The sequence below is a fragment of the Geotrypetes seraphini genome, chromosome 11 (assembly GCF_902459505.1).
Source record: "Geotrypetes seraphini chromosome 11, aGeoSer1.1, whole genome shotgun sequence".
NCBI lineage: Eukaryota > Metazoa > Chordata > Amphibia > Gymnophiona > Dermophiidae > Geotrypetes > Geotrypetes seraphini.
Genome location: NC_047094.1, coordinates 96,214,902 through 96,242,251, shown reverse-complemented (window position 1 = coordinate 96,242,251; position 27,350 = coordinate 96,214,902). Strand labels below are relative to the sequence as shown.

Sequence of the window (27,350 nt, the reverse complement as noted above, 5' to 3'; positions counted from 1 at the left end):
TACAGCTATTTTGACTTTAGAACTGGTCTTATCAATATAGCTTTAATGTAAGCTATCATTGGTCCCTTAGATTCCCCTTTCTACTTTTTTTTCTTTTTTTTCAATGATTTAATTTTGATTTGTTGTCAATAATTTAGATAGATTTTTAAGCCATATGGCCTTTAAGAATTTTTTTAAAAAAAATCTTTATTGATTTTCCAAACTGTGCAAAAAAAAAAAAAAAAAAAATATATATATATATATATATATATATATATATATACATATAATAGTACAAGAAAACACCTATAGTCATAAATAAGCAACTATTTTAACCCTACCTCCCTTTAAGAATTTTATAGGCAAAATGTTTCATGTAGATGTACTTATTGACGCTGATAGCGTCTATGATGTCACAACATTTGAATAGTGGGTGAATTTAAACAAGAACGCCACCACTTAGAAACTGCTTTTGATACTACCATTGTACCGGGAGAAAAAGAAAATTTCTTAATGAGACAACATGGAAAGCTCTAAAGTAAGTACTTTTATTTATTTTTTAAATTCTTTATTGATTTTATTAAACATGCCAAAAGTGCAACACATATACATTAAAGAATTCAAAAAACAGCACTTACATACTTCCAAATTACTGAAAGTTCTTTACCCATCTCTCGCCCTCCCTCCCTCCCTCCCTTCCTGGATGTGCATGGAACTAAAATCAAATCTGGCAGGTGATACTAATCATTAAGGTATTTAACAAATGACTCCAGTGGACTCCAAATTTCCTACTTTGCCTATATTGCTCCACTAACATTCTTTCATAACGATAGTATAAGCAGATTGTTTCTTATCCCAATTTTTCCAATTTCTGGTGATTAATTGTATGGCCACCCCAGTCATTATAGGAAGAAGTCTATCCTTATTTTTGTCAATTGGACTTTTAGTTTGTAATGATTTCCCAAATAAAATCACATCATATGACAGCAGAATAGCAACAGCTAAGACAAAATTAATTTTACCCCAAAAGCAGTTTTTAACGTCAGTAATATGCCCCTGAAGAAGCTGCACAAGCGAAACGCATTGGGCGCTGCTCCTGGGAGCATTTTCAATAAACTTATTCATCCTCATTTGGTCTACTTGTTGTTTTGTACATCCCAATTTTATACAGCTGCGATATACACATCTAAAATGTTTGTATGGCAAGGAGGTGTGGTCTGAGTGTATGTCTAAGCGGGACTAGATGGAACTGCGATTTATCTGCGATTTATCAGGGTTCCAGAAAAATGCTACGATTGAGCAGCTCTCAACCAAAAGGATGTATCCCCAAAAGTGAAAATGGCAAGGGTTATCAGGCATTGTGACAGCTTCAGGAAAAATAAAGATTTATGGGTCTGATATTGAAACTGTAGGAAGCAGCTCGGTTAACTCCTGTGGTGCATGACGATCCAATCAGTGCTGGAGCCAAATCTGGCCTCCAAAAACCAGACCTGCTCTCTATTCTCCAGACACCTGAAGGGTTTCAGGCTAACTGAGCCCCTTATACCAAATATTTGGTTGGAAATTATAAACAGAGTGTTACATTAGTAAGTGGGAACTCGTGTGGAAGATTTTATCCGAGTTCACCAGGGTTCAACACCACCAGAATTAAATATCCAGGTCAAAGTTTGCTGTCTCGGATTTAGCTGGCCAAGATGATACATAGCATCTGGCCGGCTAAGGCAAAGCAGCAAAAGATTGATCTGTTTTTTTAGTCAGGCTTATCTAGCTGTTCAAGATTCAAGATTTATTTAAAATTTGATTAATCGCTTAATCATACTTCACAGCAATGAACATAATAAAAAACTATACAATTTTCAGGGGGAACAAACACATTAACAGTACTTAACGAACAAGACATACATTACAAAAAGGGAAAAAGGGCAAGAAAAACAATATTTAATAGAAAAGAAACAATCAGGAAGGGGTAAATAAAAACAACAGAGTATAAAATTCAAAAGAGCAGACTAAATTAAAAAAATAAAACTAAATCAGTCAAAGGCATCTTTTTTTAAAATTCTTTATTGATTTTTAAATAATAACAGTGCACTATAATGAATTATCAAGAGCAAATCAGAAAAAGCACTTTACTTATACAAACATTTTAAACAAATAATTTTCTCCCCCCCTTCCCTTAACTAGCAATAATTAGAAATATATACTTATAACTATAGCTTCCATACACTATATACCATACATAATATTACTATCCTCCTTCCCTCTCACCCTGGATGGCTTTTCTTAATAATGACAGGAATAGCTATTCAGATGGTTGTACATAATTGGATGAATTGCGATAGACTTAATTACACATTTTCAACTTATAAGTATGAGAGAATGAACGCTGAATGCATTCAATAAGGTGTGGAGTCCATTAACTACATATATAGGGTCACATTAGCTGACGTACTTTTTCTTATTAGATTACTGCCTTGCAAACGCATCTTTAAAAAGAAAGCACTTTAACATGCTCTTAAATCTGTTTATAAGACGTTCTTCTTTTAGATTAATGGGCAAGGAATTCCAGGTTTGTGGTGCTGTGAAAGAAAAAATATACTGTCGACGTGTACTAATTATTTTAAGAGAAGCAACTGTCAATAAGTGTTGATCACTAGATCTGAGCATTCTGGCAGAAGCATAGGGAGCCAAGAGTCTATTGATAAACGTTGGAGCTTTAAAAAGAAGAGATTTCAAAGTTAACAGTTTATAAGTTATATTTTATATTATATTTTATATTTATATTTATATACTTATATTTTATAAGTAATGCAATGAGCTACCGGAAGCCAATGTTAGCCTTAGTTGACCAGCCACTGAATATTGGTGGTGACCGGCTCTGTCACGTGACATAGCTGGCCACTGAGCAATCTGGCAAGTGGGATATTCAGCAGGAAATCTATATGAAAATGTTTTGGAATTTTTTTTGTTAATGCACATATATTTTGCTGTTTATTTATGTTTATGTATGCTGGTTGTAGCCCATATAGATCTTGGAATATATGTGATATAAATGTTTGAAATAAATAAAAGTTTAGCGGGCCAAACAGTACTTAGCCAGCCTGGAGCCACTTCTGACTGGCTAAGTCCTGTTGAACATCCCTGGGGGGATGTTTTTAAAATGGCTGACTTAGACATTTATGTTTCTGCACATAAATATCGACAGCAGGTTGTTATTTCATAATGGTGAATGGCCGGAATAAACGTTTATGACCCAATGTTGACCTGTTCATATTTTAGACATTTAGGCCTGGATTCTGTAAACTGCGTCCTGATTGTAGACAACTGTAGGCATCCTACAGCTGTCTAACCAGCCAATCGGGACACATGTTTAAAAAAAAAAAAAAAAAGAATGCTCCCCAAGCAGGCTGCCTACATTGGAGGCGCTTCCAGGAGCCTAGGGAGGCTCGCATGGCTAGCCATGGGTGTCGTTTGTCCCGGAAGTCGCCTTAGATGAACTTAGGTGGCCGTACGCATCTCCCTAATAGAGCGGGATATGTTTACAATGTAGGCCAGCAAACTGCTGCCCTACATTGTAAGTAGACGTGGCCACTATACGTATTGCGGCAAGGGATCTCCCTGCCGTGATAAGTATAGCAGCCATGGCTGCGGGCCACCAGTCCCCAAGAATGAACGAGGCCTGGAAGACCCCCAATCCCTGACGATCGCCGGCAAGAGGTTGCCCAATCCCTCCTGCTGGAAGACCCCACTACCCCCAGATGATCGCCAGCAGGAAGGTGCCCAGCAGGAAGGTGCTCCTGTTGGAAGACTCCCCCTTCCCCCGAAGATCGCCGGAAGGAGGGTGCCCAAACCCTCCTGTTGAAAGACCCCCCCCTATCCCCGAAGATCACCGGTAGGAGGGAGACTTATCATGGCAGTGAGATCCCTTGCCGCGATAAGTATAGCGACTGCATCTATAATAACCCAATTATCTAAAAAATATATCTAAAAAATGTCATATTCCCCTTTTTACCATGTTGGCTATTTTTTCACCCATTTGCACCTTTGCTTTTCTAACTACTTGACCAGCCTCTTTTAACATTTCCAGATATTTTTGCCTGTCTTTCACTTTCTGTGACCTTTTATAGTTTATGAAAGTTAACCTCTTTTTCATTACCTTCTCAGCTCCTACTTTTGAAACCAATGTGGTCTTCTTTTCCTCTTAATTTTACTTACTTTCCTTACAAAATGGTTTGTTTCCCTTACAATAACTCTTTTCAGTTTTGAGCACTGCTTTCCTACTTTTCCCAGATGTTCTCATCCAGATACCAATTTCTTGAAATAATCCTCCATCTGAACAAAGCTAGTTTTCATAAAGTCTAGAACCATTACTTTTGAATGAGCCATCTCCATACCTGTCTTAATATTAAACTACACCATGTGATGATCACTGCATGCCAAATGATCACCGCATGCCAAATGATCACCCACTATATCAGAAATACTTTCCCCATTTATAAGCACTTAGTCCAGCATGGCCCCATCCTGCGTGGATTCCATTACCAACTGCTAGAACAGTTCTCATTTTAAAGAATCCAGGATCGCCCTACTTCTAGGAAATCCTGCAGTAGGGATTAGAGAATGACACAGTGATTGTTACCCGTGAGTAGCCGCGGGTAACCCGCCGAAATGGGAAAAGAAAAAATAGCGGTCGCTACGGGGTGGGGACAAGGCCATTCACCGCCCCGTGGAGCGGTGAATGGGCTTGTCTCCGCAGTGAGGCAATGAAGGATTGCAAGGTCCAGCAGCCCGCCCGATCGTAGTGTTCCGCCATCTCCTTCCCTCCACCTCATCTTAGATACAGAGCTTGCCGGCTTTCTTTTTCGCCCAGCCGCACGCTTTTAAAGAGCCGCGCATGCGCGGCTGCTCAAGTTATTCAATCTTCTCATCTCCTGCAACTTCCTGTTTCCGGTTGCGTCAGGGGAGAAGATTGAGCAGAGCAGCCGCGCGTGCGTGGTTTTTTGAACCCGTGCAGCTGGGCAAAAAAGACAAACTCGGCATCTAAAGTCATTCTTTAGTTGCAATCCCTGGTTGCATCTGTAGTTTCTTATTTCAGATCAAGTGGCTGATCCGGGGCCAGCAGGAGACGCTGCGCATGCAGGAGAGGTTCATTGCTGGGTCTCTGCCTGGGGCTACAGCTCAGACAATCATTTACCCCATGGAGGTGAGTCAAGGCTTCGTGTTTAGTACCAGAATGATGCGGGGACAAATTTTTTCAAGGGGATGAAGAGGGAGAGAAAGAAACCCACAGCAGGAAAGAAAGGGGAGGGCAGGCAGGTGAGCCAGATGCTGGAAGCAGGGTGGGGGGAAGAAAGAGGGAAAGAAGCTAGATGGGGTTGCAGAGAAGAGACACATTGGTGTGGAAGAGGAAGACAAGGGAAATCTGGACACAGGAAGAGGGAAAATTATGTGCATGGGGTATAGGGACAGAGACATAAAGGGGACATACATGCCATGGGGATGGTATATGGACACGGGAGGGGGGGGCGATGCCAGATACATAGGGGAGATATTAGAAATGGGGAAAATAGGAACACAGAAACGAGATTGTTTGGGGACCGAGCTCGCAGGCTCCATCGGCTTGCACAAATTACATTGTAACATGCCACGAAAGTAAGATGGAGGGAGGTAGATAGTGTCGCACCCCCGGTACCGAGTAGTCAGAATGGCTACCGGGCGGTGCGCAAAAACACAGTCCCTGGCGTGCCTTCACGGGTTGAAGGCCCTGCTGGTGCTAATATGAGGAGCCAAAATAAAGTTCAGAACAGCCTGGTTCTCCTCAAAATAATAAGTCTTTAATGCACAAAAGTTTAAGGCAAAAACACAAGAAACAAATATAAACAAAACTTGGTCTTGCCCAAGATTACACTCAGCCTTTCCTCAGGTAAGTATAACAGTCTTTAGTCAGCTTGTTCCCACCGGAAAAGGATAACTGCAAAATCAGGAGTGGATCCACTAGCACAGTCCTTATTGCAGTCAATCCTAAAAGTTCATTGCCTTCAATAAAGCACACTGTAGTTACCTAGCTTCAATCAGGCCTCTCCAACCAGCTTCAATTAACTGGTGGAGGTGGGGAATTGCTGAATCCACAATTAAACGCTGCCAATACTGGCCCCACAATCCCAGCCCAAGGATGTTCTGTGGATTCTCCCCTCAATTCCCACTAACATTCAGTGGCACAGTTCTCCAAACAGAGGAAAGAAAAACAAAACATACTTCCTCTGAAAGCTTGCGCAGTCCCTCAGTAGTGAGCTTGGTAATGCTCACTCTTCCAGCACAAGTCTCAGCATTCAAAAAACAAAACACAGTCAGCAATCCAAAAAGCCAAAATCAAAACTTAGCTTAGTTCCATGGGCGCTTCCTCAGGTTCCAGGTAAGTGTCCATCTCTTCCTCAGACTGAGAGCAGACCGGCTGGTTCACCAAGGGAACAGCTTCCAAGTCTTCCATCTCTATCTCATTTGTTGGCCCAGAGTCTCCTTCCACTGCTGGATCCAGACTGACTCTTCCAAGCTTGCTCTGCTGGCTTTTACCAGACCTGAGAAAGTCACGCCCTAACCTGAGTGGGGGATGGGCTGGCTTTTGCTGAGCCTTCTGTTGCTGCTCAATTAGCCTCAGCAGCTGAGTGCCAGCATGACTAGGAGCCTGCCTGCTAGGGTGCATTTTGCTAGGGGCTGCTTTAGGCTTAGGGAAGTTACTAAACTCATCCTGCTTCCCCTCCCCCCAGGGCTCCTGCTCTTGAGCACTCTCATAAGGGCTAGAGTCTTGCTGTCTGCTGCTGGAAGGGCTGCCACATTGATCAGCTCTCCTAAAGTTTAGGGGATTTTGTCTTTTTCCTGGCACAAACCTAACTTCAGTGCCGGGTTTGTGACAATAGATAGGCCGCACGAGAGGAGCTGAAAGGTGGTAGAAAGGAACAGATGGTGAAGGAGAGAGGGAAGGGTGGTGGTGGAAAGGAAAAGAACAGACATTGAAGGAGGGTGGAGAGGAACAGACCCTGAAGGGAAATGTGGAAGATAGAGTGGGGAGAAGACACTGGAAGGGAAGACAGTTGCCAGACTATGGGGGAGCGGAGGGAAGAAGATGGGTGCCAGACCAATTGGGGGAGGGGGGGTGAAGGGAGAGGCACAGTAACAGAGCAAATGGAAGACGCAGAGAGAAGACACACAGTGGATGGAAGGAATTGAATGAGAAGATGAGGAAAGCAGAAACTAGACAACAAAGGTAGAAAAAAAAATTCTATTTATTTTCTTTTTCTTTTTTTTGCTTTAGGATAAAGTAGTATATTAGTTGTGTTGATAAAAATTTATAAACAAAGCCCTGCCAGCTGAACATCTCTTTCTCTAGTTCAGCAGCCAGAACTTTGATTTATAAGGAAGGAATAAGCTAAATATTGCAGTACTGAGGCTTATATGGATGCTGCGGGGACTGTGATGGGGCGGTGAAAGGGATGGCGGTGACGGTGACGGGGCTGTGAAAGAGATGGCGGTGACGGTGACGGGGCGGTGAAGGAAATGGTGGTGAAGGGGACGGTGGGCCTGGGACGAGGCAGTGACGGGGACAGATTTTTTTCTCCGTGTCATTCTCTAGTAGGGATACCCCAGTCAACATCTGGCAAATTAAAATCACCTCAGTAGTAATTCCCTTTTTACAGCTATATTTTGAAAGGAGGCCTGTATATCACACCAATGTTAATATATTTTCCATTCCCTTAAATGACAGAGAAGGACCAGAAGGATCAAAGAGAGTGTGGTTGATAGACTGTGGACAAGCCAAGAGGGGCTTCCTTTATGTCAGCAAAGATGAAGGAGTAGGGACTGGACAAAATATTTTTTTATCCTATTGTTTATCATGTCTTTTTATTCATTTAATTTGTTGTTTGATTTTTTTTTTCTTTTTAATAAAAAAATAATAAATGAAATTTTAAAAAATGTTCTGTTCACACCCCTGTTGGTTGCATTCATGAGTTCTGAGCACTCAGCAAGTTTATGAAACAAATGAATTCTCAGCAGTGTCCTGGAGACAACAGGAGCTCTGCACGAAAGAGCTAAAATTATACTGAGACAATTAAAAAAATACAAACCCACAAAGTAGAGTTGCAATATCTGAGATAGTCCAGTAAAAAAAAAAATCTACAGGCTGTCATTAACTTCCCTTGTTATCATAAACAGTAACTACCATGGGCAAATGCACAAATTATAGGTGGCATTTCACCATTTGTCTTGTTTCTGTCTATCTAATAAAAAGGGAAAATTGTCACTCCAGATAAATTAGGAAATATTCACTGTTCTATGAGGTTGCTATAGATACTGTTTCTTGAGGTGAGAATTTTTCTCACTGAGAACAAATAATGGTTAGTGGATAACATCTCTGACCTTTGAAAGGTTATACTCTTGGTAAAAGAGGAGAAGGAATAACATCTTGAAGAGCAAATGCGAGTCGTTTTATCAGTTGTATTTTAAAATCAATGAATTCATGTCCAACCAAGCACTATCTCCAGTATTATACCTCAATTTAAGTGTAAAAATGGTATTCGGAACTCGAAAAGCAGGTTAAATGTTAAAATAAACAACGATGCAGAAAATAAAAACAAAAAACCCCAATAAAAACAAAAAAATGAAAACCAGATGAAAAATGTTTCTTCGTATATCTGCACACAGTATAGAAAGTCTGTGTGTCTGTGTGTGAGGGGTAATTTTAGAACGTTTTTCCATGTATAAAGCATGTTCACATGTGAAGGGTTCTTGTAAAACTGCACGCAGGAAAACACGTATAAAAAGTAGGCGCTCTTATGCAGTTTTTCCCCGGATTCTATAAATGATGCATAAATTTCAGAATGCAAAATTGTGCACAGTTCCAAGATACATGTGCAACTAAATTAATTAATAAGACAATTTAGGCTCATATTCTATAAACGGCACCTTAAGTTAGGTGTTGGTATGCGCCCTACTGACACCCAATTAATTAGTAGAAGCCATTTAAAACAATTTAAAACAAATTTATTTTTAAATGTAGGTGCCTACCAGTGCCTAGAAAAAAAAAAAACGCACCTTCATTGCATCTACGGAGGCACATCAGAATGCCTAAGGTCAAAGTAGGTGTGGAAATCGATATGGGGACATATTAATAACATACTGGTATCATTGATTCCATTAACCTATAATGTAGTAATCTGTGGGACACTATTGAATACTAAACCCCCCTTGGACCGATATAAAAGCCGGCTTTTCATTATTATGACTGGGATTGCCATGCAAATGGTTACTCAGAATTGGAATAGCTGGGATCAGATTAATTTTTCATTTTGATGGGTGAATTCATGTTTATTTTATAGATATGAGAAAATGAACTCAGATATGTTGGGGGCATAATAATTTATTCAGGTTAGTTTGGGGTCCCTTAATGACTTTTGTTACTTCGGTATAGTTGTCTCTTACCTTTAATTTCCTGTTAATTTACACACACATCCAGCGAAGGGTGGGAGGGGGGATACCTCTTTTCTTTATTCCTCGATTGGATGTATTGGACGAAAGGGGGTGGGGAGAAATTCATTTTGTATTGTTATTGATTGATTGTAAGTGCTGATTCTGATTATTAATGTATATATAATTTTATGTACTTTGTGTTAGCATAGAAAATTTAATAAAGATTAAAAAAAAAAAGTAGGTGTGGTTAACGCCGGAAATGACCTTAGGTGTTCTAAGGTGCCTCCATAGACATGAAAGGTAGACCTTTAAAACCCTGGCCTACATTTCCGATGCCTATCTTTGATGAAAGCTGCGACTCTTTAAATGGCGCTGTTGCGTGATTGACACACGATCAGCAGCCGTTTTGTAGGTGGCTGCTGATAATGGCGTCATTTACAGAATCCGACCCTTAGTGGCAATAATTGGAAACAATTTGAATTTGTGCGCGCATCTTGCTACACACTATTCCAGTGGTCTCAAACTCACGGCCCGGGGGCCACATGCGGCCCGCCTGGTACTGTTTTGCGGCCCGCGGTCTGTACTAGTGCTGCCCACTCTTTGCAGTGTCCTCCGGTTTCCCCCTGGCCTCCTGCTCTTACCTTCAGATAATTACCGCAGCCTGCAGAGAGGATTGCCGGTGCTGTAGCGATCCTGGCAGACTGCCGTCATCCTAAGCAGCATATTCCCTCTACCGCGATCCTGCCCCAAACGTCAGAGGAGGGCAGGACCACGGCAGAAGGAACGTGCTGCGGAGGTCGATGGCAGCCTGCAAGGAATGCTATAGCACCAGTGATCCTCTGTGCAGGCTGCGGTAATTAGTTGAAACTAAGACCAGGAGGCCAGGGGGGGGAACCTGGAGGATGCTGCAAAGAAGGGGGGAACATGCAGGCCTTCGGGGGGAGGGAAAGATTTATAAATAATAAAAAGTTTTACCTCATGCAAAATTGTCATTTCTTTAAAAAGACATTAACTATTTTTTTGCGGCCCTCTAAGTACCTACAAAATCAAAATGTAGCCCCACAAAGGGTTTGAGTTTGAGACCACTGCACTATTCTGTATAGATCCACGTTCAAAACCTTTAACAGGCCCTTTTACAAAAGTGCACTACCGAGCGGCGCACAGGAAATGCCAAGCTGCCCATTCTATTGCTATGGACCGCTTGGCATTTAGCAGACGCTGCTTAGCATTGCGCCTCCGTAAAAGCTTGCCTTAGTGTGCAACTCATGAGAGCAGGGTTACCAGATTTTCCAAACGGAAAATCCGGAACCCATGGCCCCGCCCCCCTCTGTTCCGGCCGGCCATGCCCCGTTCTGTCCCCAGCCCCGCCCTTACACTCCACCCCCTCAACCCGCAAGAGCAACGAGCGACGTTGGACGGCATTCGCCCATGCACTGGTGTGACGCGACGACATCACTCGCATGTGCTTAACATCACCGCATTGCATCCACACATGTGCGAACGCTATCCCAACGTCGCTCGTTGCCAGAAGTTTTTCAAAACCTGGACAAAGTGCCGGGTTTTGAAAAGCCGTCCAAATCCATGGAAATCCGGACATCTGGTAACCCTACATGGGAGGGGCATGGGAAGCTCAGGGAAGTTCACCAAAGATGTGCACAGTATAACAGAATACTGGGGATCTGTGCCTAACTTAAGTACCAGGATTCATACCTGGTTTCAGCTTGTGTAAATCCTTCAGCCTGAAGTTGAGCGCAGATCCCAGCATGCACTATTTTATAAAGGGGAGAGTGTGGCGCAGTGGTTAAAGCTACAGCCTCAGCACCCTGAGGTTGTGGGTTCAATCCCACGCTGCTCCTTGTGACACTGGGCAAGTCACTTAATCCCCCCATCGCCCCAGGTACATTAGATAGATTGTGAGTCCACCGGGACAGACAGGGAAAAATGCTTGAGTACCTGAATAAATGCATGTAAACCATTCTGAGCTCCCCTGGGAGAACGGTATAGAAAATTGAATAAAAAATAAAATAAAATAAAATAAATCTCAGAATGCCCTTTATAGCATTCTGTTCAGTACCAATTGTTTTCAGCATCAATTTTTTTTTTTAATCAAGATTTTAAACACACTTATATGTACATAAACATATATCATGGAAAAAGAAATAAAATATCCTTGATCAAATCCAAGAAATAACAAAACCTGGAAAATTCTAAAGTCCGCATCGGAAGGTGGGATCAAAAAGTTCAATTGCAAACAAAGATGAGATGAAAGGAGAATAATACCTTAAGGGCCAGATTCTTGAAACAGCGCTGTTCATGGCAGATGCCTAAAAAAGTGGCTTGTCAATCACACACCGGTGCCGTTTTGAGAATCGTGGCTACGGCAAAAATAGGTGCCAGAAATGTAGGCTGCCGTCAGTTCTTGCGAGTCCTGCGAGAACTGACGGCAGCCATTCAGGAAGCGGCACGGGCCCAGGCAGGAACATGGAAAGCTCGTTCCTGCCGATACACATTCGACCACCAGGATATAAGGCAGGGGTCTCAAAGTCCCTCCTTGATGGCCGCTTTCCAGTCGGGTTTTCAGGATTTCCCCAATGAATATGCATGAGATATATGTGCATGCACTGCTTTCAATGCATATTCATTGGGGAAATCCTGAAAACCCAACTGGATTGCGGCCCTCAAGGAGGGACTTTGAGATCCCTGATATAAGGGGAATTTAAAAAGGTAAGGGGAGGTGTATGTAAAAATTTGTATCTTCGCTGCATAACATGTACTGACATTTTCATCCACTTTTGGGTGAAAAAACAGTGCATCTTATGGAGCAAAAAATACAGTGTGTGTATATATATATATATATATATATTTTATTTTTTATTTTTTCCCCCACTATAATATATAAGGCATCTACATGGGAAATGAAGATAAAATATAGCTTCCAAAGCCAGTGGCGTAGAGAGGGAAGGAATCACACAGGGCGTTGGCACCTGTCATTGCTTTACCATGCCCCTCCCCCCCCCATACTCTTCCCCATTGTGTGCCCCCACTTCCACATACCTCTTCAAAATCTTTGGTGGCAGCGAACAGCAACTCCTAGCTGATGCTTGCGCTAGTCTTGGCTCTTCCTCTTGATGTCACTTCCTGGTCATCTCCTTTGGTTTAAGACTAGGTTTCCACTAACCACTGCCCTGAAGGGCCCTTCCCGAGCATTGGAAGATAAGAACACATCAAAACAAAATTGAGTCAGAATTCTCTATCTTCAATATTTCCCTCAAATATTTCTTTAGCAATTGCTGGCTGAAATCAAAGGTGTAACAGGGAAATTTAGAAAATTTTAAATGATTTATATTCTCAAGAGATTCAATCCTCTGATGAAGTGTCAGGCTATCCTTTACTGCTGAGACTTACACAGCCTACAAAGTCTTTACCTGCACTTGCATTGAATTAATCACTGCATTCATATTAGGCATCAGATTTTGAGTGGCATTTACTGAATCTAGTCCTTTGACTGTAGGCAGTTTCAAGGGCAAAGCTGGGGTGGAAATGGCTTGGATTTTTTTAAAAATCAGTGCGACAAGGGACTCCGTGCTGCTCTGTACACAGAAGTTAGATTAAATCTACCACTTAAAGATCATAAGAACATAAGAATTGCCTATTGGGACAGAACAAAGGTCCATCAAGTCCTGTACCCTGTTTCCGACAGTGGCAAACCTAGGTCCCAAGTACCTAGCTAGATCCCAAGTAGAAAAACGGTTCATAGACAACGGCGCGAAAGACAAAAGCGCGCGCCGACAATTGAGCGCAGCATGCGCTGCCGTACCGCTCTAAATTACAGTTTTTAGGGGCTCTGACGGGGGTTTTTGTTGGGGAACCCCCCCAGTTTACTTAATAGACATCGCGCCGGCGTTATGGGGGGTTTGGGGGGTTGTAACCCTCCACATTTTACTGTAAACTGAACTTTTTCCCTAAAAACAGGGAAAAAGTGAAGTTTTCAGTAAAATGTGGGGGGTTACAACGCCCACACCACCCACAGCGCCCTCACAACGCGGCGCGATGTCTATTAAGTAAAGTGGGGGGGTTCCCCCCCACCTCCCCATTGGAGCACTAAAAACAGTAATTTAGAGTGGCGCGGCGGCGCGCGCTGCGCTCAATTGTCTGGGCGTGCCTTTGTCCCGGCGCAGTTTTGACCTGACACCAGAAAAACAGATTGTATGCTGTTTATCCTAGGAATAAGTAGTGGATTTCCCCAAGCCATCTCAATAATCTAATCTAATCTTTGGTTTATATACCGGGTCATCTCCCAATGGAGCTCGACTCGGTTCACATATAATTAAGACTAGAGTACATAGCAGAAAACATAGGAGAAGGAAGAACAAATTAAAAATTAAAGTATATAAGAAAAGCATAAGAAAAATAACTATAATATTATCATTTCATTGAGGCTGTAGTTAAACCATTTAAATATTGCGAGAAAAACAACATTTTCAGGAATTTACGAAATAATTGCAGCTGGCCTAAAAGCCTAATGGAGTCAGAAAGTTCATTCCAGATCTCTACAAACTTGAAAACAAAAGACCGACTGAGCTTCCCAGCAGATTTAATTCCCTTAAAGGAAGGGAAGGCTGACATATCTTTGTGTGCTTCTCAAATGGCAAAGTCTAAGGGTATTCCAACATAAGGATCAAATATTCCATAGAGAAGCTTGAAGATTATGCATGCGCTTTTAAATTGGATCCTAAAGTGAACTGGGAGCCAGTGAAGCTTTATCAACAAAGGGGAAACATGATCATACTTTTGTTTCCCAAAAATGAGCTTAGCTGCAGTATTCTGTATTAACTGAAGTCGTTTTAGACTGCTCTGCTTAATGCCCAGATAAACTGAGTTACAATAATCTGGCTGAGAAAGCACTGTGGATTGTACCAATACTGAGAAATGTTCTTGATGGAATAGTGATCTGACCGTCCTCAACATGCGCAGCCTAAAAATAAAACCACTTTTTTGTCAAGGAAGTTATCTGTTCATGAAATGTAAGTGATGAGTCCAAGATGACACCCAGGATTCTAGATGAAAAATCTATATGTAATGCAATACCTGTTTTTAATGTAACAGAGGAAGGGAGGTTTTCTAATTTTGGCCCAATCCAAAGCAATTTGGTTTTGGCCTATGGACTTTCGCTTTTAGGAAATTATCCAAACCTTTTATAAACCCCGCTAAGCTAACTGATTTCACCACATTCTCTGCAACAAATTCCAGAGTTTAATTACAAGTTGTGTGAAGAAATATTTTCTCTGGCTTGTTTTAAATCTACTACTTACATTTAAAACAAAATCTGCTCATTCGCCCACCTTCACTGATAAACCGATTATACCATACTCTGCTTCTAGATCACTACGCTCCACTAATCAATGCCTCCTTACTGTTCCCTCTGCATGCCACTGTTTACGATACCACTCGTAAATCCATTTTCTGTTGTTGCTCCAACACTATGGAATGCTCTGCCTATTCACCTCAGACAGCAAGAATCTTTTTCAAAATTTAGATCAGAATTTACGGTTGTTAGGACTCAACAGGACTTTGATTCTTCCCCCTCCACTTCTGTTCTTTATCCCTCCCCAGCTTTCTTTTCCATAGATTGTATTTCTCCCCCTCTTCCCTTTTTGTTTCTGTAAAAAGTCTTTCCATGTATATAATATGTTCACTTGTAAATTATTTTTAAACATTTTACTGTAAACCGCCTAGATTTTTTTAGATAGGCGGTCATCAAAACCTAATAAACTTGAATCTTGAACTTTAGTCAAAGCCAGAAGGATGCTCAGCTTCTAGTTTTTATCTACGTATTAGGCATCTTCTATTTGAAACAAATTTCCTTGAAGTATTAGGTATATATGAAGTTATTTCCTGTTTAGGAAAGCATTAAAATCCTAATTTTTCAAGAAGTATTTGACTATTTAGCTGTTCACTTGATGGAAGTATAAAGGAATGTATCTGAAATTTCTGGTTATGTAATCTTTTATCTTGTGTACTAATATTAGATTGCTATTCATCAGAGAGTGTTGGTTATCTTAAAAGATATAATCTGCATAAAACTGCAAGGCATTGTGGGATATAAGAAAGACTGTAAAGTAAAAGAAACAGGAAAAGAAACAACCAATGAGGGGAAAAAAAGAGGTGATACTGCCATTGTATAAGACTCTGCTAAGTCCCCATTTAGAATACTGTATGCAATTCTGGTGATTGCACTTTCAAAAAAGATACAAACAGAATGAAGTCAGTCCAGTGGGTGACTACAAAATTGGTCAATGGTCTCTGTTATAAAGTGTATGTGGACAAACATAGACCTCTATATGTATACCCTTGGTTAGTGGGTGAGAGGGGATATGATAGTGAAGTGGTCTTCACTAAAGGGTCCTTTCACTAAGGTGCGCTAACCGAGTTAGCGCACACTAACTGATTTAGCGCATGCTAATCAACTTAGTGCGTGCTAAAGATTAGCGCATATTAAATACTAAGGACCCCCAATTTTTTTAAACTGAGGCCACTGTGGATCCAAATGAACTGAAGAAGGGCCACCAAATATATTCCCATCTGGGGCAGCAGTGCTACTGACCAGAGTGTGTCAATGACATTCATAACTTCCAGCCCTCCCCCCCCTTCAAACTTTTTATTGGGTAGTGTCCTCAAGGAGGCGGGCTTTTCCAAATATACTCTTTTCATAACTGGAAAATGCCTTGACCTTCAAGCACATGGCTCTTCTCCCAGTCCACTCCCCTCTTTCTATCATAAATTTGGGTAGAGAGGCTAAGATAAGCACAACCCTTCTCTCAGAACAACAGTGGGGGCCACCCCAGTACTCTCTAGGGGCTGCCATTGGCCACCCAGGCCTTGCAATAAAGAAAACTATGATAAAGACTTTAAAATATCTCCATGGTGTTAATGTACAGTATGTGAGCTTATTCAAATGAAGGAAAATTCCAGAATGAGAAAGCATAGGTGGTCATCGATTTGATATATTGCCTTTCTGCAAGTACAACTAAAGTGATTTACATATATTATATGCAGGTACTTTTGACTGTGTGGATCACAATAAACTATAGAGAACTCTAGCACAAATGGGAATGCCCAAACACATAACTCAGCTGAAAAAAAGCCTCTATGAAAATCAAGAAGCTGTAATGAGAAATTAATATGGCAACACTGATTGGTTGAAGACAAGATTGGTTTCCAATAAAATTTGGCATCAGGCAAGGATGCATCTTGTCACCTTACCTGTTCAACTTATATAGCGAAAGCCATCTTCAGAAAAGCAAATTTGGAACAAGAGTGTGTTGGTTTCAAAGTTGGTGGCCGAAATATAAACAACCTGTGCTATGTAGATGGTATAATGTTCAGCAGCAGCAGCAAATAAGACATGCAGTATCTACTGAGAAAAGTCAAAGCTGAAAATCATCACATAGGATTAGAACTAAGCATAAACAAGATGAAGATCATGAACATGGAAAATGATGAAGATTTTGAGCTTGAAGGTGATAGAATAGAAGTTGTAAAGCATTTCAATCTCCTGGGCTCTTTTGTAAACATAGAAGGAACTAGCAGGGAATAAATACTTCAATGAAGGCTAGTAGTATAATGGGTACACCTCATGTCAAAATGATTGACAGCTGTCAGAGATAAGGATCGACCAATCAGAGTTCACTTCCAGGTTAAGCCCTGCCCATACCACGCCCACACCTGCCCATTGCCCCACCCAACTCTCCACCCAAGCCCCGCCCCTCTCATAGAAATGAATGGTGGTAGCCCCACCCATGCCCCACCCCTGCCAATGGCCCCGCCCCTCATGCTCCGCCCCTGTCCATGGCCCCTCCCCCTCATGTCCAACCCCGGAAATACACTTTCTGATGACATCACTGGAATTGGGGCGTGTTTGACCCCGGAAATACGCTTTTTGATGATATCACCGGAAATGGGAGTGCCTGCCCTACCGGAAGTGCACATTCTGATGACATAGGCGGAAATAGGGTAAATGAAGCGTCGGAAATGCGCTTTTCTGACCACTTGGTGGAAATAGGGGAAACAGACTTAGTCAAAACCCTCCCGGAAATGATGTGGCCAGAAAAAGAAGTGTCTTTATTTTAACAGTTTTTAGTTAAAAGACAGGTTTTAAGAGCTCATGGATAGAGCAGATCACAAAACAAAAGACATTCACAAAATCTTTCCTGTTTTTAAAACAGACCAGGGCAGAAACAATTGAGAAAAGGCTGCATTTATTTATTTTTTTCTTTTCTGGTTTTAACACACTTTCAGTAGGAATTCTGACCTAATGGTTAATGGGCCAGCTCCCCTATTGTCATGGTAACAGCTGATAAGCCCCTTGCAGCCCCCTGATAAAGCCAAGGGGGGGAGAGGTAGAGGTGTGTTTAAACCTGTCTGAACATGTCCCGGACCCCTACTGTTGTCTTAACAATCTGAAAAAAAACAAAAACAATTGTCACCTAACAGGGGGGTCTGTTAAAAAGGCAGAGTTTTAAGACCTTTTTTTTTTTATTTAGAGCTATGAAAGAATATTTATTGAAGCAAATTTATTATGATCCATACGCGGCAGGAAGCTATGGAGGCATTAACCCTCTACTTCAAGCGGCTAAAAAGAACGATATCACAGAAAAGACGTAGTGGATTGGGTCACCGGTCAAAACGTATACAATTTACACAGACCGGCTAGAATCCATTTTAAAAGAAATAAAACAATGGTGTCAGAAGTTGACATACAGTGGCAAAGTGACTTAGTCGACATGTCAGCCTTTGCCCTTTATAACAACGGTTACAAATACATCTTAACAGTAATAAATATCCTGTCAAAATATGCATGGGTCGTGAGTTTAAAAACAAAAACCGTGTCAGATCATCCCACCACCTGTTAAGGAAAATCCTATCCTTATGAGTACCTGGACTGCGATCTGTTATATAGATTCTATTTCTCCTAAACCATGGGTCAAATCCTCGGCAGTCCACATATGGCACAACCCGCATATCAAAATTAACAAGGAGGTGGTAGCATGGAAAAGATGGCAACAATGTGGAGTGTGTTTTATCCATCATCTTATCATGAATGGCCTCTGGATCTCTTTCTCTGACCTTATAGCCAAATTTCGAATTCCTCAATCTCAATACTTTCTCTGGATTCAACTTCATCACTGTCTCAAATCTGCATTTCCTTCTCCTTCCTCTTTTCAAGATCCTCCTGATGTCCCTGATCTGATTATCTCCTACTCTGCCACTAAAGGACAGACGTCCAAATGGTACAAATACATTCAATCTCACACCCTTATTCCTCCTATCGACTCTATAGTCAAATGGGACTCACTACTTACATCCTCATTTACTGAACTCACATGGCTTATGATGTGGCCTAAACTCTTGAAATCTCTCAGATCAGCCTCAAACTTATAGACTGCCTTTTTTCTCTATTATAGGGTTTTTTGGACCCCGGCTAAATTGGCTAAATTTAATAAATCTTATGATGGATCCTGTTGGACATGTAAATCCTCTGATGGCTCTCTATATCGTATGCTTTATACTTGTCCACATGTTTCCTCTTTTTGGCAAAGTATTTGGCCGATCATAACCTGCATTCTCCACATTGATGATCCTTTCTCACTAGACATATTACTCACTGGTGCACTAACACTCACCTCTCCATTACCTATCCATCATGAACGATTACTGCTTCTCCTTTTATTCACCGCCCTATCCCTTATACTCCAACACTGGAAGGATATCTCAAAACTACATACAAATCAATGGTGGAACTCAATTTGTCTCCTCATAAAATTTGAGCGTAGCATTGCTGAAAGACATAACTCACTGACCTCCTATGATAAAATTTGGTCTCCTGTACTTGAATATTGTAAATCAGATCTTTGACATTCCCCTCTATGTAATTTTACTGCTATTTTTGCTCTCATCTATAATATACCCTTTGCCACTGATTTGGTTATGCTATCTAATGTATTACTGATACATTACACATGTAATATCTCCTTTCATCTCTTTGGTGGTGCATATCTCTAACTGATATATCAAGCATGTCTTTGTAATTTTATATTACCTTCTCCTTTCTCTTTATGTACTATTCAATCTTTCTCATATTAATTACTGCTGCAAGACTGCCATTATCTCATTGGTGATACACTTCACATATGTTGATGTTTATTGTTATTCTGTGTTCCCCTTTGGAACACTCATATTGTTGGTCTTCTATTTTGTATTACATCAAAATCAATAAAATTTATTGAACTTAAAAAAGAAAAGCGCATTTCCGACGCTTCATTTACCCTATTTTCACCTACGTCATCAGAATGTGCACTTCCGGTAGGACAGGCACTCCCATTTCCGGTGATGTCATCAGAAAGCATATTTCAGGGGTCAAACACACTCCATTTCCGGTGATGTCATCAGAAAGTGCATTTCCGGGGCGGGACATAAGGGGGCGGGGCCATGGGCAGGGGGTGGGGCAGGGGCGGGGCTACCACCATTCATTCCTATGAGAGGGGCGTGGCATGGGCATAGTGGGGTGGGGCAATGGGTGGGTGGGGGCATGGTGTGGGCGGGGCTTAACCCAGAAGTGAACGCTGATTGGTTGATCCTTATCTCTGACAGCTGTCAATCATTTTGACATGAGGTGTACCCATTATACTACTAAGGCACTCAACAAAGGCAAGGAAATAACTGTCCAAATGAAGATCAGAATTGTTCATGCACTCATTTTCTCAGTGTTCAATTACGGATGCAAAAGCTGGACACTATGGAAGCATGACAGAATTAAGATTGACTCATTTGAGCTTTGGTGCTGGAGAAGGATTTTATGTGTGCTGTGGACTGCCAGAAGATTTAACAAATCAATTCTGGAAGAGCTCAAATTGGCTATGTCTCTCAAAGCCCAAATGATGAAGTTACGACTGTCTTATTTTGATCACACCATCAGGAGAGAAAGATCTCTGGAGAAGGACATCATACTTGGGAAGATTGAAAGAACCAGGCGAAGAGGGCGACCAGATGACTGGACATTTTGAAAACAACCATGAGAATGATGCTGAAGGACCTTAGTAGACTAGCACAAAACTGATTTCTTTTTAGATCTGTAATTCATCAAGTCGCTAGGACTCGAACACGAGTCAATGGTACCTAACTAACTTTTTCTGTCACTAGTGGGCTCACAATCCAAGTCTTGAACCTGGGGCAATGGAGGATTAAGTGATTTGCCCAGTGTCACAGGGAGCTACAGTAGGAATTAAACCTAGTTCCCCAGGTTCTAAGTCCACTCCACTAACCATTAGGTTGCTCCTCATAGGATGAAGTTAAGAGGTTCTAGTCTCAGGAGTTGCTTATCCACTCCTACTCCTATTCAAGAACCTTTCTGACGTCATGTGCAACTTTCTCTAAATTAATCCTTTTATTTTCTAACTCCTCTAGGAAAAGATAATTTAAGTAGTAGATCGAAAATGTTGAGAATAGCTGATTTTTCATGTCATGGGTCCATAAACAAACTGAAAACGTTGCGGGTTTGAACTTCTGTAACTTTTTATGTACTTTTTTCACATAAAAGGATGGGGTTTGGACTGATGTATCACAAATTCTTTGCTCTAACAGAATTCATTTAAACCTCATTTATTGTTTCTGGAAATTTAATCACCTTTTCCCAGAGATTGTCAAACTCGTATGTTCCATCTTTGCTTACACCCTATGCTGACTATTAAAATTGTTTTATTGTATAGTGTGTTGACATTGTAAAGTAGCATACTATGTCATACCTTGTATTGTTGTTTGAATATTTTCACTGCTGTCTCTTTTGTCTGACTTATTCTTGCTGTACAACATCTTGAATGATAAGAACATTTTTGGATAATTCTCAGGTGTGCTATAATCAAGGTGTCGCAACTTACAGAGGAATCTAGTTTTGGCTACTGGAGAACCACTTGCCTATAATATAGAAACACTTCAGAGATGATTACTTATACTATCATGATGGAGGGAAATGTCATATGAAAAGTGGAAGGTCTAATATATGAGATCCAGTGGATGTCTAAACACCCCCCAATGGCACATTCCGCCAACTCCTTGTCCTGCTTCCCACAGTGTATGGCTAACTTTCGCTATAGCAATCACCAACTGGCTTTTATTGAGGCAAGCAGAGAAATTGTAGGTCTCCAGTATTCATTGTGCTGCTCATTTAAATAGATATGTGTGAATTGTTCTGTATTTCAATATACAGGAAGTACAATTCAGATTTGAAAAGAATTGGAAAAACTAAATGAATCAAGTGTTCTTCGGGGACAAAGGCATTTCTAATGTATGAAACATGTCTCAAGGTTACCGAAGTGTGCCAGTTCACTTATTCTTCAGGTCTTATTGCTCAGATTTTCATAATCATTTTGCAGCCTGCTGGAAGAACTGTCTCAGGCAGAGAGAACAGCTAATAGGATCACTTCATAAAGTATGACTCAATGTATTTTTAATAACCAAAAGAAATCAGATAGCCTTTTTTTCTTAAACTTGTTTCAAAGGGGGTGAGAAGGGAGCTGGATTATAGCCTTTTTTTGTCTACTGCTTCTAAATTTATTTTTCAGTGTCAGCTGCCATATCATTTGGTGTTAAGACTCCTTTTACAGGCACACAGTATGCCTTCTTTCTTTCTGGGAAAAAATAAAAAAAAAAGGCATTGACAATGGCTTGTGGAATCAACTTCCACAGAAAAGTGCAAGTCAAGGATTTAACTTTGTCATACAGATGAATTAAGGTTTCCTGAATAGCTGAAGAAATGGGTATCTCGGTAGGTACAAATTGGAAAATAATTCATGAGAAGCTGGGCATGTCCAAGGTTAGTGCAAGATGGGTTCCGAGAATGCTGAAACCATGTCCGAAGGCAACGAGGCTCCAGTGTTGTCAGGAGATGCACCATAAAGACCATGTGGATTTTTTTCATCGTTTGGTGAATGGATATGAGACTTGGGTCTATCATAGAGTTCCCGAGTCCAAAATGAAGTCAGTGCAGGGGAAGCATAAATCATTCCCCACCCCAAAAATGTTCAAGACAGAAAAATCTGCAGGCAAAGTTATGACAACTGTCTTCTGGGATGATGAAGGACTTTTGCTTCTGAATTTCATGCCACACAAGACAAATATAACTGTGGAGAGTTATGCCAACACAATGATCACTTTGTTGGAGTCAATCAAGAAGAAAAGACAAGGAAAACTCACAGCTTCTTCACAACAATATGCCAGTGCACATATCATGACAATCACAGGCTGCCATCTGAGAATGTGGGTTTCTGCTGCTGAACCATCCACCCTACAGTCCTGATCTGGCTCCCTCGGATTATTTCCTGTTCTGAGTTTTGAAAAAATCTCTCCATGGACAGCGGTTTTCAAATGATGAAGATGTCAAGAAAGCTGTGATGTCCTGGTTTGAAGGTCAAATAGAATAATTATTTTCAAAAGGATTAAAGTCATTGCAGAAAAAGTGGATTAAAAATGTATGGAGCCATCAGGGAACTATATTGAAAAATAAAACAAAAGTTTTTGAAAACTCTTTTCTTTCCTAATGAGGTAGATACATTATTGAATGCCCCTCCTAGTTTGTCAACATTTTACGAAATAACCAATACGATGTGACGGATCTAATTTGGACAGGGATATCATTCCAGATCTTTGCACCAAGATAAGCAAAAGTCAATTGATTATAACTTTTATATTTCACATTTTTTTAAGGTCGGAAAGGAGAATGTATTATTTCTTCCAACTCTAACAGCTCCTCATTTATGTGAAAGCAAACAATATTTACCAGCAGAGGAGGGACATTGGCCTGACAGCGGTTTAAAGATGAAACAAGCTAACTTAAATTTTTGTTCTATAATGTATTGGCAGCCAGGGCCGGATTAAAGGGTAGGCCGAGGAGGCACATGCCTAGGGCCCAAAATTGTTAGGAGGCCCCAGGGCCGGCATTAGGGGGTGGCAAACAGGGCAGCTGTCTAGGGGCCCCCGCAATCCAGGCAGCTCACTTAGCTGCCGTCAGCTCTGCTTTCGGATGCGGTACCACTAAACTGGACGGCAAAAATGGTGTGGGACTTTAGGCTCTGTCGATCTTGATCCCACCCCCCTCTGAAATGACTTCCTGTTTATGAGGGACAGGATTGAGACCGGCGGAGCTTATAGCAAATAGCAATGCAGGCAGGAGGAAAGGTGCAGGCGTCGACAGCAACATGCATTTGTTTGGAGAGAGAGAGAGAAAGGAGTTTGGAAGGGTAGTGGGGCAGGGTGGTATGGAAGGATGGTGGGAAGGATGATATGAAAGGGTAGTGGGGCAGCATGGTATGAAAGGGTGGTGGAGGGAGAGAAAGGGGATAGATGCTGATGGAATTGGTGTGTAGGGAAAGGGGAGAAAGACATAAGGGGGAAGGACAATGGATGGAATTGAATTGGAGGGAAAGAAAGGGGGCAGATACTGATGGAAGTAGGGGGGAGGGAGAGTGAAATGCCAGACCATGGGGGTGTGGGATAGGGAAGGGAAGGAGAGGAGAGGAGAGAGATGCCAGACTATTGGAGGAGGGAAGGGAAGAAGATGGATGTCAGACCAATGGGATGAAGGGAGAGATGGAAGGGGGAGGCATACAGTTTCTGGAAGTGGCATAGAAGGAAAGATGCCATGTAGAAGGGGCAGACAGTGTATGAAAGGAAGAGAGTGACAAGAAGATGAGGAAAGCAGAAACCAGAGAAGATAAAGGTAGAAAAAAAATTTATTATTTTTTTTTTTTTGCTTTCAGGTACATGTGTCACTGTTTCTGTGGTGTTGCATTGTATGCAGAGTCCAGCTTCTTGGTGGTTCAGTTTAACCTTTGTCCACGTATTTCTATTTTATCTCCCCTTTTACAAAACTGTAGAGCATTTTTTAGCACTGGTCACGGTAGTAACAGCTTTGATGCTCAGTTTTGTAAAAGGAGGAGGGGTTAGTTTGTGATTACATATTCCATGCTAGGAGAAGGTGTTCTGTGTTCTGTGATCTGTGTGTTTGAAAGACATGGTTTTCTTTCTATTAGGATTGACTATGCAGGATTGATCTAGTCTGGCTTGTTTAGTTTTACAATGGGTGTATTGATGTTGTACTGCTCACTGCAGTATGTAAGATGCTGCCATTTCCTAGGTACACTCTTGTGTGACATGTGGATTGTTACTAAAAATAAAAATCATTTTTTTCATAGAGATGGGGGGGGGGGGTCAAAAAATTATGGGCCCCAGGTGTCACATATGCTAAGTACGCCACTGTGCTGGAGTTTTGCTTTTCCCTTGGAAAAAAAAATAACACACTTGTGACATCGGCGTCTCCCCTCTCTCGCTCTGTGCTACTAATAAAAAATAATAAATTGTAATACCATTGAGCGGCAGCAGCAAGAAGGAGGGCAGTGGCTGCCGTGCGGGGCAGGAGAAGGAGGCAGAGGCAGTTGCTGGAAGTGGTACAGGGTGCAGTTTTGTGGGCTGCTCTGGGGTGGACTAGATTATAAATGAATCCCGCAGTGGTGCTTTTGACTGGTTACAGTCCAGAGATCGAGGCGAGTTGCAGATCACGGGACCCAGGGAGGGCAGGTGCTGCAGGCAGGTAGGCACTCCTCCCGTCTGGGGAATGCTGGCTACAGACGGGGTGGTGGACGGGGATGTAGTGTTTAACATAGTAACATAGTAATGACAGCAGATAAAGACCTGAACGGTCCATCCAGTCTGTCCATAAGTTATACTCATTAAAAAATACATGATTAGATTAACTTGTTTCTTCTTTGATATTTCTGGGCCATAGACTGTAAAGTCTGGTATTGTCCTAGGTTCCAACTGCTGAAGTTGCCATCTTATCAAGCCATTGTGACATCACTGCTGAGGCTGGCTCTTGGCCATTGGTGGAATGAGGCATTATGACATCACAATCTCAGCCCTGGAATGTTGCTACTCTTTGGGTTTCTGTCAGGTAACATAGTAAATGAAGGCAGATAAAGACCTGAACGGTCCATCCAGTCTGCCCATAAGTTATACTCATTAAAAAATACATGATTAGATTAACTTGTTTTTTCTTTGATATTTCTGGGCCATAGACTGTAAAGTTTGGTATTGTCCTAGGTTCCAAATGGTGAAGGTGCCGTCCGAGCTCACTCAAGCCTATCCAACCATCCCGTTGTTTGCAGGATATCTACCGTAAAGTCTGGCCAGTAACATTGCAAACTTCGCAGCTCAGCTCTCCCTCATTGGGCTAGGAATTGTGCAATCCACATCATAGGTGTGTATGACTTGGATCAGTGCAAAGTTTTTGCCCTTTTCTTTTTCCTGTTTCTACCTCGTGTGGGCTCCAGTGCACCTCCCTTCCCTGTGGTACAGCAGCTCAAGACCTCTAGGGCTTTTAACTGCTTGCCTTGTTGTTTTGTTGCAAATTAACATACATGAAGTGGAACGTGCTAGAGGAATTACAGATTTGGCTGTTTATACATACATATGGGTTACAGTCGGACAACATAGAGGGAGGCAGTTGAGAGGAGTTGCAAACTTGATATTTAATATAGACATGTTTCGGATAGTATTACTGCTATACAATGCAATTGAACACTTTTATATACGTATGGAAAGGGTTCAAAGTTAAAATCCTGAGCAAGTAGGTGGAAAGGGAAGGAAGGGGGGATTTGTTCAGAGATGTTTGGAGCTTGCATAGAACTAAAACTACACTGACACTGGTATGGTAATCTTTGATGTTTGTTTTGAATTTTAAAATAAAAGAAAAAAAGAAATACAGGTGGAAATAAATAAATAAATAAGAAAACAGGGCAGGGTTGGAGCGGGACAGGGCTAGGGAGCCCAGTGTACTTGTGTGCCTAGGGGCCCTCGAAGAATTAATCCTGCCCTGTTGGCAGCCAATGAAGCTTCATCACAAGAGGTGTATCCCTATCGAACTTCCTTACGCCCAAAATCAATCTCACAGCTGTATTCTGCATCAACTGTAACTTTATCAAAAGTGTTGATGAAACTTCCGCAAATAAAGAATTACAATAATCTAGATGAAGTAATAACACTGCTTGCAAGATTGTTCGAAAGCTGGTAGAATTGAGGGAAGATCGAAAAATTCTGAGTTGTGTACATCTGAAAAACATTTTTTTGGCTAAAGAGTCTATTTGATCTGCCACAGCTAAATTCACATCCAAAATCACCCCTAATACCTTAGATTTATTTTCCAAGATCCAGAATGCAGTGAAAAATCTTTAAAACGAATATCATCATATTTGCCAAACCATACTATTTTTGGCTTTTGCTTATTTAGTTTAAGAAAATTATATTTAGTGTTTGATAACATGTCAAGAGATTGAGTAAAGGATTCAAAAGCAGGGCACAGTACAAAGATATCATCAGCAGAGGAGAGAAGAAACAAGCCCAATGAAAGTAAATAATCTCCCAAAGACCGTAAATAGTTATTAAAAAGTATGGGAGATAATGGCAAACCCTGAAGTACACCACAGTACGATTTCCATGGACTCTATGGGCTCCTTTTGCAAAGGTGCGTTAGCGTTTTTAGCGCACAGACTAGATTAGCTATAGCGCACACTAGCCGAAAAATTACCGCCTGCTTAAAAGGAGGCGGTAGAGACTAGTGCGAGCATGGTAGCGCACCTTTGTAAAAGGAGCCCTATATGACCTTTCACTGTGGTAATATATAGAAATAAAACAAAGGAAATAAGGCAATACCTTTTTTATTGGACTAACTCAATGCATTTTATGATGAGCTATCGAAGGTAAACCTTTTTTTTCAGATCAGAAATGAGCAAATTGTGACAAATATCAGTATATAAGGCATAAGGCATGCTTTACAGAGAGTCTTCAGTCCAAAAAGGAATGTTCTC

At 41.3% G+C, this 27,350-nt stretch overlaps 1 long non-coding RNA gene across 2 annotated transcripts in view; it reads right to left on the bottom strand.

Annotated features, from left to right (window-relative positions):
* LOC117369014 overlaps window positions 1-27,350 on the bottom strand; it is a 99,140-nt gene that overhangs the window by 16,043 nt on the left and 55,747 nt on the right. For both annotated transcript variants that reach the window (XR_004541060.1, XR_004541059.1), the window contains exon 2: window positions 12,493-12,633. This is a non-coding gene — a long non-coding RNA (uncharacterized LOC117369014). The remainder of the gene's footprint in view (window positions 1-12,492; window positions 12,634-27,350) is intronic.